The following is an 11,809-nucleotide window of genomic DNA, read 5'->3' as shown; positions in this document are numbered from 1 at the left end:
GCAGATGGCACTAACTCACCATGGCTTCCCTCTGAATTCATGGGGTAGAGAGTGGAGGGAAGACTTTTAAAGCGAATCCATTGGAACTTTTGGTATACCAAATCTTGAAGACAGTGCTAGAAGGCTTGTTTAGTATTTTATAAAGAACACAGATGTCAGGAATAGGAGGAATGATGTGTGGCTCCTAGCTGGGTCATTTACCAGCTGTGTGACTTCCAGCAAGTTACTTCATAAGCCTGTTTTTTTGCTACTATAAATCGGGATGCTCCTGACTCCCTAGGGTTAATGTGAATAAATGATTCTGAGTCATAGTACACAGTAGGTGCTTAATAAATAATTTTTTACTGTACAAGGTCTTCCTTTTATGCCTATAAAAAGTTTCTTTTTAGTTATGGTTCAGCTTGTTGATGATCCCACCCTATTCCACTATACCTTAGCAGTATAAGAAGCTCGCTTGATTTCAAATGCAAAATTGAAGAGAAAAGATGAAAGAGAAGAGGATACAGATCCTTAGTTTACAAGTCCTTTACAATTTGCAGTTAATTTGCCTTAGCCATATAATTAGATAATAAGAGATATTTATGTTTCAGTAACAATTGTTATCATTTAGATTTTGGTCATCTGATGCAAACACACGACTCACTGGAAAAGTCCCTGATGCAGGGAAAGATTGAGGGCAGAAGGAGAAGAGGGTGTCAGAGGATGAGATGGCTGGACGGCATCACTGATGCAGTGAACATGAACTTGGGCAAAGTCCGGGAGATTGTGAGGGACAGGAAGGCCTGGCGTGCTGCAGTTCATGAGATCGCAAAGAGTCAGACACAACCGGGTGACTGAACAACAACAACAAATTACTTGCAAGCACCCATTGGGCCGTGTGTGTAAAATATGTACCTGTTGGTAAGTCAGTAAGAGAACATGCGAGAAAGCGTCTTAGCCAACAGAATATATGTTGCAATGTTGGCAATTCAAAGTTCATGTATTTTGCTCATACTCAGGCCTTCAGAATCACATTCTGTGCCTATTTACTCATTTTTTTTTTTTAATATTTATTTCTTTGGCTGCACCAGATCTTAGTTGCACCGCAAGATCTTTTAGTTGCATCCTATGGCATCTAGTTCCCTGACTGGGGATTGAACCTAGGCACCCTGAATTGGAAGCGCAGAGTCTTAGCCACTGGACCACCAGGGAAGTCCTTATTTACTCATTTTAAATATTGATTTGATTACATGGAGCCTTATGACCATAAGTGGGTGAGTAAATTAGAAAGGGGAGCAGTGCTAAAAGCAGTCATATTAACCACTGCCAAAGGGTTCTCAAGAACTTGACAAAAAAGGAGGAAACAGAAAAATGGATGCATGAACTCCGTAAAACAGAGAAGGCGATGGGACCCCACTCCAGTACTCTTGCCTGGAAAATCCCATGGACGGAGGAGCCTGGTAGGCTGCAGTCCATGGGTTTTCACAGAGTCAGACACAACTGAGCGACTTCCCTTTCACTTTTCACTTTCATGCATTGGAGAAGGCGATGGCACCCCACTCCACTGTTCTTGCCTGGGGAATCCCAGGGACGGGGGAGCCTGGTGGGCTGCAGTCCATGGGGTCTCACAGAGTCGGACACGACTGAACCAACTTAGCAGCAGCAGAACACCATAAGAAGACTGTCTCATAGATGCAGAGAATAAATGGCTGGCTACCAGAAGCGAGGGGGGTTGGGGGTAGGGAAGATAGGTGAAGGGGATTAAGAGGTACAAGCCTTCAATTACTAATATACACTGTATTCATACATTTGTTCAGGTGATCTTTATAACAGTTCCATGAGATACATATTATTTTCTCAAATTTATAGTTGAGAAAACTGAAGCATGCAGAGGTTAGACAACTTGTCCGAAAATACACTGCCAGTAAGTTAAAATAAACAATATTGAATCCAGGTACTCTACTTCGGTAGTCATGCATGTAAACACTGTACTATATTCCACAGGATGCATTATTAGATTGCCTTGGATGAAATACACTTTTTATTGCACTGTTAGGCTTTTAAAAAATAAAATTTTCCAAGAACATGCATGCAAATTCTGATGTTACTATGTAAGGTGAAAATTGTCAGGCAATGTTTTAAAGAATTAAAGTAAACTCAGGAATTGTTTTTAAAATGAGCAAGCAATTAGAGGCTATCAAAAGTGACCAGAGTAGGGACTTCCTACTAATGGTTAAGACTCCATGCTCCCAATCCAGGGTGCCTGGGTTCAATCCCTGGTCACAGAACTAGATCCCACATGCCACAACTAAGAGCTGGTATAACCAAATAAGGGGAAAAAAAGGAAGGGAAGAGCAGGGTGGTCCCTGGTGGTCCAGTGGTTAAGAACCTGTGCTTCTACTGCAGGAGGCATGGGTTTGATCCCTGAGGGCATGGCAACCCACTCCAGTATTCTTGCCTGGAGAATCCCCATGGACAGAGGAGCCTGGCAGGTTGTAGTCCGTGGGGTTGCAAAGAGTCGGACACGACTGAGCGACTAACATACACACATACACAGGGCAACTAAGATCCCATACGACGCGTGACACAGCCAAAAACAATTTTTTTAATTTAAAAAATTAAAAAATAAGTAGGGCTTCCCTGGTGGTCTAGCAGTTAAGAATCCACCTTGCAAAGCAAGGGATGCCAGTTCGATCCCTGGTCTGGGAAGATCCCACGTGCTGTGAGGCAGCTAAGCCCATGTGCCACAAATCTGAGCCCACGTGCTACAACTACTGAAGCCCGTGCACCAAGAGCCTGTGTTCCACAACAAGAGAAGTCACTGCAATGAGAAACCTGCATACCGCAACTAGAGAGCAGCCCCGGCTCGCCACAGCTAGAGAAAGCCCACGTGCAGCAACAAAGACCCAGCACAGCCAGAAAGTAAGCAATAAATCTTTTTAAAAATAAATAAGAATATATAATTGTTAAAATTATATGAATAAAATTGAATTAGTATTTGTGTAGTGGCAAAACAGTCTTCAAGCACTGAGACAAAGTTAAGACATTTTCAGATAATAAAAATTGATAGAACAAACTTGTAAGACTTGCACTTCTGCTGCTCCTGCTGCTAAGTCGCTTCAGTCGTGTCCGACTCTGTGCGACCCCATAGACGGTAGCCCACCAGGCTCCGCCTCCCTGGGATTCTCCAGGCAAGAACACTGGAGTGGGTTGCCATTTCCTTCTCCAATGCATGAAAGTGAAAAGTGAAAGTGAAGTCGCTCAGTCGGGTCCGACTCTTAGTGACCCCATGGACTGCAGCCCACCAGGCTCCTCCGTCCATGGGATTCTCCAGGCAAGAGTACTGGAGTGGGGTGCCATTGCCTTCTCTCTTGGTGTCAAAACTTACTACAAAGCTACAGTAATAAAGACAGAGAATACTGTCATAAGAATAGACAAACAGAGCAATAGAATAGAACTGAGAGTCCAGAAACAAATCCTCAATTTTACAGTCAATTGATTTTCAACGAGTGCCAAGCCTATTCAATAAGAAAGAAGAATCTTCACCAAAAAAAAAAAAAAGATGTTGGTTCAACTGGATATACACATACAAATGAAGTTGGATCTCTACCCATATCCAATATATACATTTACTCAAAATGAGTCAAAGACCTAAGTGCAAATGCTAAAACTATAAAACTGTCAGAAGAGAATAAAGGTATAAGTTTATGACTTTGAATTAGGCAACAGTTTCTTAGATAGGGCACCAAAAACATAAGCAACCAAAAACAAATAAATTGAACTCTATCAAAATTAAAAACTTTTGTGCTTCAGAAGACACTCTCATTAAAGTGAAATACAACCCATAGAATGGGGAAAAATATTTGCAAATCAAGTATTGATAAGGGCCTAGTATTCAGAATATATAAAGAACTCTTACAACTCAACAGTAAAACGATAACTCAATTTTAAAAGGGGGTGAATGTCTGTGTCCTCAAAGAACTCTTAACAACTCAACAGTAAAAAGATAACTCAATTTTAAAAGGGGACGAATGTCTGTGTCCTCACAAAATTCATATGTTGAAACCTAGTCCCCAGTGTGATGATATTAAGGGCTGGGGCATTTGGGAAGTAATGAGAGCCCTCATTAAGGAGATCAGTGCCCTTATAAAATAGGCCTCAGAGAGCACTCTTGCCCTTCCCACTTTATGAGCCAGGAAGTGGACCCTCACCAGATACCAAATATATCAGACCTTGATCTTGGACTTCCCAACCTCCAGAACTATAAAAAATGTGTTTCTATTGTTTATAAATCACATGGTCTTTGATATTTTTGTTATAGCAGCTCAAATAGACTAAGACAATGAGCAAAGAATTTGAATAGACATTTCTCCAGAGAAGATATACAAATGACCAATTTGTTGTCATTCAGTAGCTCAGTTGTGTCCGACTCTTTGGGACCCCATGCACTGCAGCATGCCAAGCTTCCCTGTCCATCACCATCTCCCAGAGTTTGCTCAAACTCATGTCCATTGAGTCAGTGATGCCATCCAACCATGTTATCCTCTGTCATCCCCTTCTCCTACCTTCAATCTTTCCCAGCATCAGGGTCTCTTACAATGAGTCAGTTCTTCGCATCAGATGGCCAAAATATTGCAGTTTCAGCTTCAGGACCAGTCCTTCCAATGAATATTCAGGACTGGTTTCCTTTAGGATTGACTGGTTGGATCTCCTTGCAGTCCAAGGGACTCTCAAGAGTCTTCTCCAACACCACAGTTCAAAAGCATCAATCCTTTGGCACTCAGCCTTCTTTATCATCCAACTCTCACATCCATACATGACTACTGGAAAAACCATAGCTTTGACTGTATGCAACTTTGTTGGCAAAGTAATGTCTCTGCTTTTTAATATGCTGTCTAGGTTGGTAATAGCTTTTCTTCCAAGGAGCAAGCGTCTTTGAATTTCACGTCTGCAGTCACCATCTGCAGTGATTTTCGAGCCTAAGAAAATAAAATCTGTCACTGTTTCAATTGTTTCCCCATCTATTTGCCATGGAGTGATGGGACCAGATGCCATGATCTTAGTTTTTTGAATGTTGAGTTTTAAGCCAGCTTTTTCACTCTTCTTCCACTTTCATCAAGAGGCTCTTTAGTTCCTCTTTGCTTTCTGCCATAAGGGTGGTGTCCTCTGCCAATAAGTATGGAAAAAGATGCTCAACATCACTAGTCATTCAGTTCAGTTCAGTTCAGTTCAGTCGCTCAGTTGTGTCCGACTTTTTGCGACCCCATGAATCGCAGCACGCCAGGCCTCCCTGTCCATCACCAACTCCCGGAGTTAGCCATTAGGAAAATGCAAATCAAAACCACAGTGAGATACCACTTCACACCCACTAGATGGCTATAACTCAAAAAAGCAGAAATCACCCAGGTGGTGGTAAGGATGTAGAGAAATTACAACCCTCCAACAGTGCTGCTGGGAATGTAAAATGATGCAGCTGCCATGGAAAACAATTTAGCAGTTCCTCAAAGATTAAACCCAGAAATATTACATGACTTAGCAATTCTACTCCTGGGTATATACCTAAGAGAATTGAAAAGATACGATCATACAAAGACTTCTACAGGGTGTTTATAGCAACATTATTCAAAATAGGCAAAAAATGGACACAACTCAAATGTTCATCAACTTATTAATAGATAAATTGTGGTATATCCATAGAATAAAATACTATTCAGCCATAAAGAGTAATGGCATATCCTATGGCTGGTTCATGTCAATGTATGGCAGAAACCAAGACAACATTATAAAGAAATTATCCCTCAATTAAAAATAAATTTTTTTAAGTAATGACATATCAATACATGCTACAATATAGATGAACCTCGAAGACATGCTAAGTGAAAGAGACCAGTGCCACAGCTACAGAGTCTATGCACTCTAGAGCCCATGCTCTGCAACTAGAGAGAAGTCCACATGCCACAGTGAAGATCCCATATGCTGAAACCAAGCCCCAACACAGTCAAAAATAAATACTTTTTTAAAGTTAAAAAAAAAGTTTTTAATCACACATAGAAACTACAAAAACTGACCAAGTACTAGGTCACAAAGTAATACACAACAGATTTCAAAGAATTGGTATCACACAGATCTCATTTGTTGTATTTAAAACTTCCTGATGTTTGGAAATGGAAAACTCTAAACTCCCAGTAAACCCACTGTTGGGCTGAACCTGCAGGCCTAGTAAGCCTTGTAGCCTAGCCTCAAGACCAAAGAGCCAAGAGACAGTACCAGATATTAATGGTTTATCGGGCAGAGGTTCTTACACATCTACACCAAAAGGTCCTGGAGATCTGCCCCACTGTGTACAACAGACATGTACATGGTAGCAATCTTTGTTACTTGGGGGTGAAGGGATTTGAAGTCAGGTTGACTCATCAGTTACCAGGAAAACCAGCAGCCAGGGCAGGGGGCAAGCACATAGTTACTAATTAAGCCCTATAATTAAGATGATTGGATATTCATGTGAGTGAAGCAGGGCCTGGTTAGCAGAGGCTGTACAGAGAACAAGAGAACAGCCATCTTGAGCGGACTGACCATACACCCACAGTGATCTGCTCATTGTTCCACTGAAGTATTCACCTTTCAGGTTGCCTCCCCAGCTCTCCAAGATTCCTTGCCACTTCCCCAGCAACCATAACTGTATAATAGGACTGCCCTTTAAACTCCACTCCCCACTATGGCCACAGTTGATTGGACTAGAGGTAGAGCCCTAATTCAAAATGAACCAATCAGATTCTCCAAGGAATCTGGGCTTAGGTCACCAGTCTTCATTAGCTTGAAGAGAGATGCCCACCTCTTCTATAAGCCCTGGGGAGCAGAGAAAGCTGAGCTGCAAAGAAATTAGGGGTTCCTACATAAAGGAGAGACCACACAGTAAGAGGGAGAGACTGAAAAACAGGCTGATTAGAGAGAGGAACTTAAAAAGAAACAGACAGTATTTATAGAGCATACAGAGCAAGACTGAGTTAAATTGAGGTTGATGAAATAAAATTCATATTTTATGGCAAAAAAAATTAAGCAAATTTTTTTCTCTGCCTGTTTGGGCCTCTTCCCTCCCTTTTAGTGTGTATTGTACATCAGCATTAACCAGAACTCCTTATGTGATAATATTCCTTTTTCTTTTATTTTTTGCCGTGCAACATGCAGGATCTTAGTTCCCTGACCAGGGATTGAACCTGTGCCCCCTGCAGTGGGAGTGTGGAGTCTTAACCACTGGACCACCAGGGAAGTCCCTTGATCATTAATCTTTAGTGAGAAAGCATTAGTTGATCAAATATTTTGTCCCTCAATGTCAAGGGGATTTCTTACCTGCCCTGGGTCTATCGTGTCTGTCCATGTCAGGTCTTCATATCTCTGTTTTATCTTTCCAAAAAAGGGGGTTGTACTGGTAAGATGTCTGGCAAACATTAATGGTCAATTCCAGGTTTTCCAATGCAATTTATGCCTATTTTATCTTGCATGTGCATTGTGCATGCTCAATAATTTATACAGAACTATAGATGTAATCAGAATTGCAATTTATGCCTATTTTATCTTGCATGTGCATTGTGCATGCTCAATAATTTATACAGAACTATAGATGTAATCAAAATTGACAGAGTAACAATGTCATTAGTAAAGATTTAAGCCAAGATTCTCCTAAACCAAAACATTTTCACAGTATTTTTCCTAAACTAGGAAGAGAATCATTCAAAGCGGAAATTTGATTCTTCATCATGTCATAAGATGAGTTAACAAATATCTCAGTCACGTGGTCATACCATTGGAAAATTGATAGAACTCAATATGCTCACATTAAAGGCAGAGTGCAGGGGTTGTTTCCAAGACTACCCATAGGTGACCTTGAGCCAACGGAAAGCAACTGTGCATCTTTCTAACTAACCTGGGGAGAGTCAAGGCCTTAAACTTGTTCCATAAATACACTGGATCCTGTTGCTGCTGCTGCTGCTAAGTCGCTTCAGTCGTGTCCAACTCTGTGTGACCCCATAGACGGCAGCCCATCAGGCTCCCCTATCCCTGGGATTCTCCAGGCAAGAACACTGGAGTGGGTTGCCATTTCCTTCTCCAATGCAGGAAAGTGAAAAGTGAAAGTGAAGTCGTTCAGTCGTGTCCAACTCCTAGCGACCCCATGGACTGCAGCCTACCAGGCTCCTCCGTCCATGGGATTTTCCAGGCAAGAGTACTGGAGTGGGGTGCCATTGCCTTCTCCGGGATCCTGTTAGGAGCTACCCAATATTTAACATCTAGTTAAAACTATTACTTATGACAAGGTTCAGAACAGTTGTCATTAACTGGCTAAGAGGGTCCCACTTTATCATATTGGCAGTAAAATTAGCTTGCATGGTACTAGAGTTTTTTCTTCTAAAAGAAAATTGCTAGGGGCCATTTATTTAGAGCCTTAGAGAAGAGAAATCCACCACGGTAACCTAGGAGTACTGGACAGAGGTAACTAACCACAAACCCAGAAACTGGATTGAGTTTTGAAACTTGCAAATAATTGAGCCCAAGGAAAAAATATATTTGGTTCACAAGTAAAAGTATGAGTAATTGTCTAAGTAATTAGTATACAGACTTAGTCCAGCATCTTGGGTCAGCTATCTACTTCAGACGTCACCTTCTTCTTGTCCTGGTCTGGTAGTATTAATCCTAGTCAAAGTTGGGTATCAGAAATAGGAGTTGCAGTTCATTCAGAAGAATGAAAGTGGCTGTAAAGAATCCTTTATTTGATGTCTTTTCCAGTATACATAATCTGCTGGTTGCAAGTTATGGCACATATCTTCGCTCAAAGATAGATAACTGTGATAAGCTTCAGAACCAAACTTTACAATAATATAGCAACAACAAGCCATCTGAGAAGTGAGTCTTTAGCAGTAAGCACAGACCTCAATTAACAAAACTAGAATTAAATATCCACTGAAACATGTATTTTTCTCTCTAAATACCCTCATTTCTACCAAATATGGCCAAATTAAGACTAATTTGTTTGTGAAATAAATCTGCTTTTCATAAATTTGGCCTGATTATCTACATAAGTGGAACTGATCACATGGGCTTCCCAGGGGGCACTAGTGGTAAAGAACCTGTCTGTTAATGCAAGAGATGCAGAAGACTTGGATTTGATCCCTGGGTTAGGAAGATCCCCTGGAGGAGAGCACAGCTACCCACTCCAGTATTCTTATCTAGAGAATCCCATGGACAAAGGAGCCTGGTGGGCTCCTGCGGCCCATAGGGTCACAAAGAATCAGACACGACTGAAGTGACTCAGCACGTACCCATGCTACTGATCTCATAGGCTCTTTTTAAGTTGGATGTGCTGGAACTTTTCATAAGGAATCTCAGATTAAGCTTTTGAAAGGCCTCTCAAAGGCAGGAAAGCCATGCCAAGGCCTTGTCACAGGTTCTGCCTGTGGTATCTATAGATTTGGATGAATTCCTCTCATTTTCCCCCAAGTACCTTAAGACTTCTGTACCTATTAGGAGGTAGCCTTCCTTACTTGGGCTTCCCTCATAGCTCAGTTGGTAAAGAATCTGCCTGCAATGTAGAAGACCCCGGATCAACTCCTGGGTCGGGAAGATCTGCTGGAGAAGGGATAGTCTACCCACTCCAGTATTCTTGGACTTCCATTGTGGCTCAGCTGGTAAAGAATCCAGCCATGATGCGGGATACCTGGGTTCGATCTCTGGGTTGGGAAGATCCCCTGGAGAAGGGAAAGGCTACCCACTCCAGTATTCTGGCCTGGAGAAGTCCATGGACTGTATAGTCCATGAGGTCTCAAAGAGTCAGACACAACTGAGCCACTTTCACTTTCTTTATTTGCCTGATAAAGTTACTGGCAAACTAAGAAATTACAGTTTCTGGAGGGATCAGGTAGAGAGAACAGATAGATGTTTCATTTCCATTTATAAAGGTATAATTTACCAAATTGCCGTAAGTCATAATTAACTGGAGGGGAAAACCAAAAAGTGATGGCCTAGATTCTGAAGGCTTTGCAGTCCCTGGTTCTGGCCCTTCCAGTTGTCTGCTGGCACCCCTGTTACTTCCAACCAAGAGCCTTCCAGTGTGCAGTCCCAGCACTATTCCTTGGCTCTAGCTGATATCCCTTTGCCTGAAATTCCTCCTGTCCTGCACTGCCTCCAACTTGTCTACGTTCTCTCAGTCTTTCAAGCCTCTGTTCTTATCCTGACATATTGGTGACATTTTTCTCTACCAATCTAGCTGCTGGAACTCTCCAAACTGTAGCAAGTTTTCTGCCTGCAGCTTCCTTGGTTGGGAGCAGAAACTGTCTGATCGGCCCCTCTATCTTCCTGTCTGTGCCCTTCCTCCCTGCCATCTGGCATCTGTCTTCTTACAGTTCACTCTCAGTAACTGGGTTATCCGCCAGGGTACGGCAGGCTGAGCCCAAAACCCCGGGGCTTTTCTGAAATGAACGTTTTGTCCATCCAGTCTGCAGAGTCTCCGCAGGGGAAGGGAACACCCAGTGAATCATCCGCTGTTTGTTAGGGCAAAGGCATCTCGGGAACTGTGCTCTTTAGCCTCAGTGAAGAGCATGGAAAGGACTTTGGAGATGGTTTAGAGTCAGTCTAGACAAATTCTCCATTTAATTTTTTTTCTATTTACTTATAATTTAGATATTAGTTTTAGGTGTACAACCAACCCATTTATTTATTGTTTTATTTATTTTGGCTGTGTAGAGTAGCGTGTGGGTTCCTTGACAAGGGATCGAACCCAAACTCCCTGTAGTAGAAGCAGAGTTTTAACCACTAGACCACCAGGGAAGTCCTCCAACCCCTTCATTTACAGGTGAGGAAAATGACTTAACCAAAGTCAGACAGCTAGCAAGGAGCCTATCTGCCTTCAGAAGCAAAATGCTTAACAAGTAGGTGTCATGAGCTGAACTCAACAATGTTCCTTGTCTGAAGGAGAGGTATCTGCCCTCCCCTCCCAACCTCCACCTTCCTGGTTTTGCACAAACGGTTTCTGCTTGTGGCCCTTGCTCCCGACAAACCACACTTTCAGCATGCCAGGTCCTATCACTCAGACCTCAGAGTAGACATCACCTCCTCTAAGAAGCCTCTGGCCACCACCCCCTCCAAAGCTGGTGCAGCTGTGTGTAGGTTTGCTTGTTTTCTCTTTTCTTTTTGGCTGCATTGAGACTTAGTTGCGGCAAGCGGGATTCTCTAGTTGTGGTGAGCAGACTTAGTTGCCCTGTGGCATGTGGGATCTCAGTTCCTAGGCCAGGGATCAAACCCCACGTCCCCTGCATTGCAAGGCAGATTCTTAACCACTGGACCACCTGGAAAGTCCACGTGGTATACTTTATATGTTCATGAAGACCTGTCTACTTGCACACATGGCTTTGCATAGAATAGGCACTCGATAAATATTTGATGAGCAAGAAAAAAAAAATGGACTCCAGCAGCTGCCACTTGCTGGAGTCCATTTATTCAGGTCCTCAATGGAGAACAGAAAGGGAAGGTCAAGGGTTGGGAGCCCAGTCATCCCACTTTCCCCAGCAACCTCTTCTGATGAGTTTGCAGGAAACTGGACGATCAGGTTGAAGCAGTGAGGCAGCTGTGCTATAGAGAGCTGAGCACTGACTCCTTGGCAGGGGCAGTCAAAACCGCTCCCCCTGTTATCCCACCCAATGTACTCAGTGGGAGCCACTCCCTGGGAAGTATAGCCTGGAAGTAGGTTAAGGAGCAGTCACAAAGCTGCGAGGACCTAGCCCTGCGTACACTCACTCTCAGAGGTCATGGAAGTGGTGTGCTTAGCCAGAGAAATTTCTAGTCA

Source organism: Bison bison, unplaced genomic scaffold (assembly GCF_000754665.1).
Source record: "Bison bison bison isolate TAMUID 2011002044 unplaced genomic scaffold, Bison_UMD1.0 scf7180017864034, whole genome shotgun sequence".
Lineage (NCBI taxonomy): Eukaryota > Metazoa > Chordata > Mammalia > Artiodactyla > Bovidae > Bison > Bison bison.
This window is presented reverse-complemented; position numbering follows the sequence as displayed.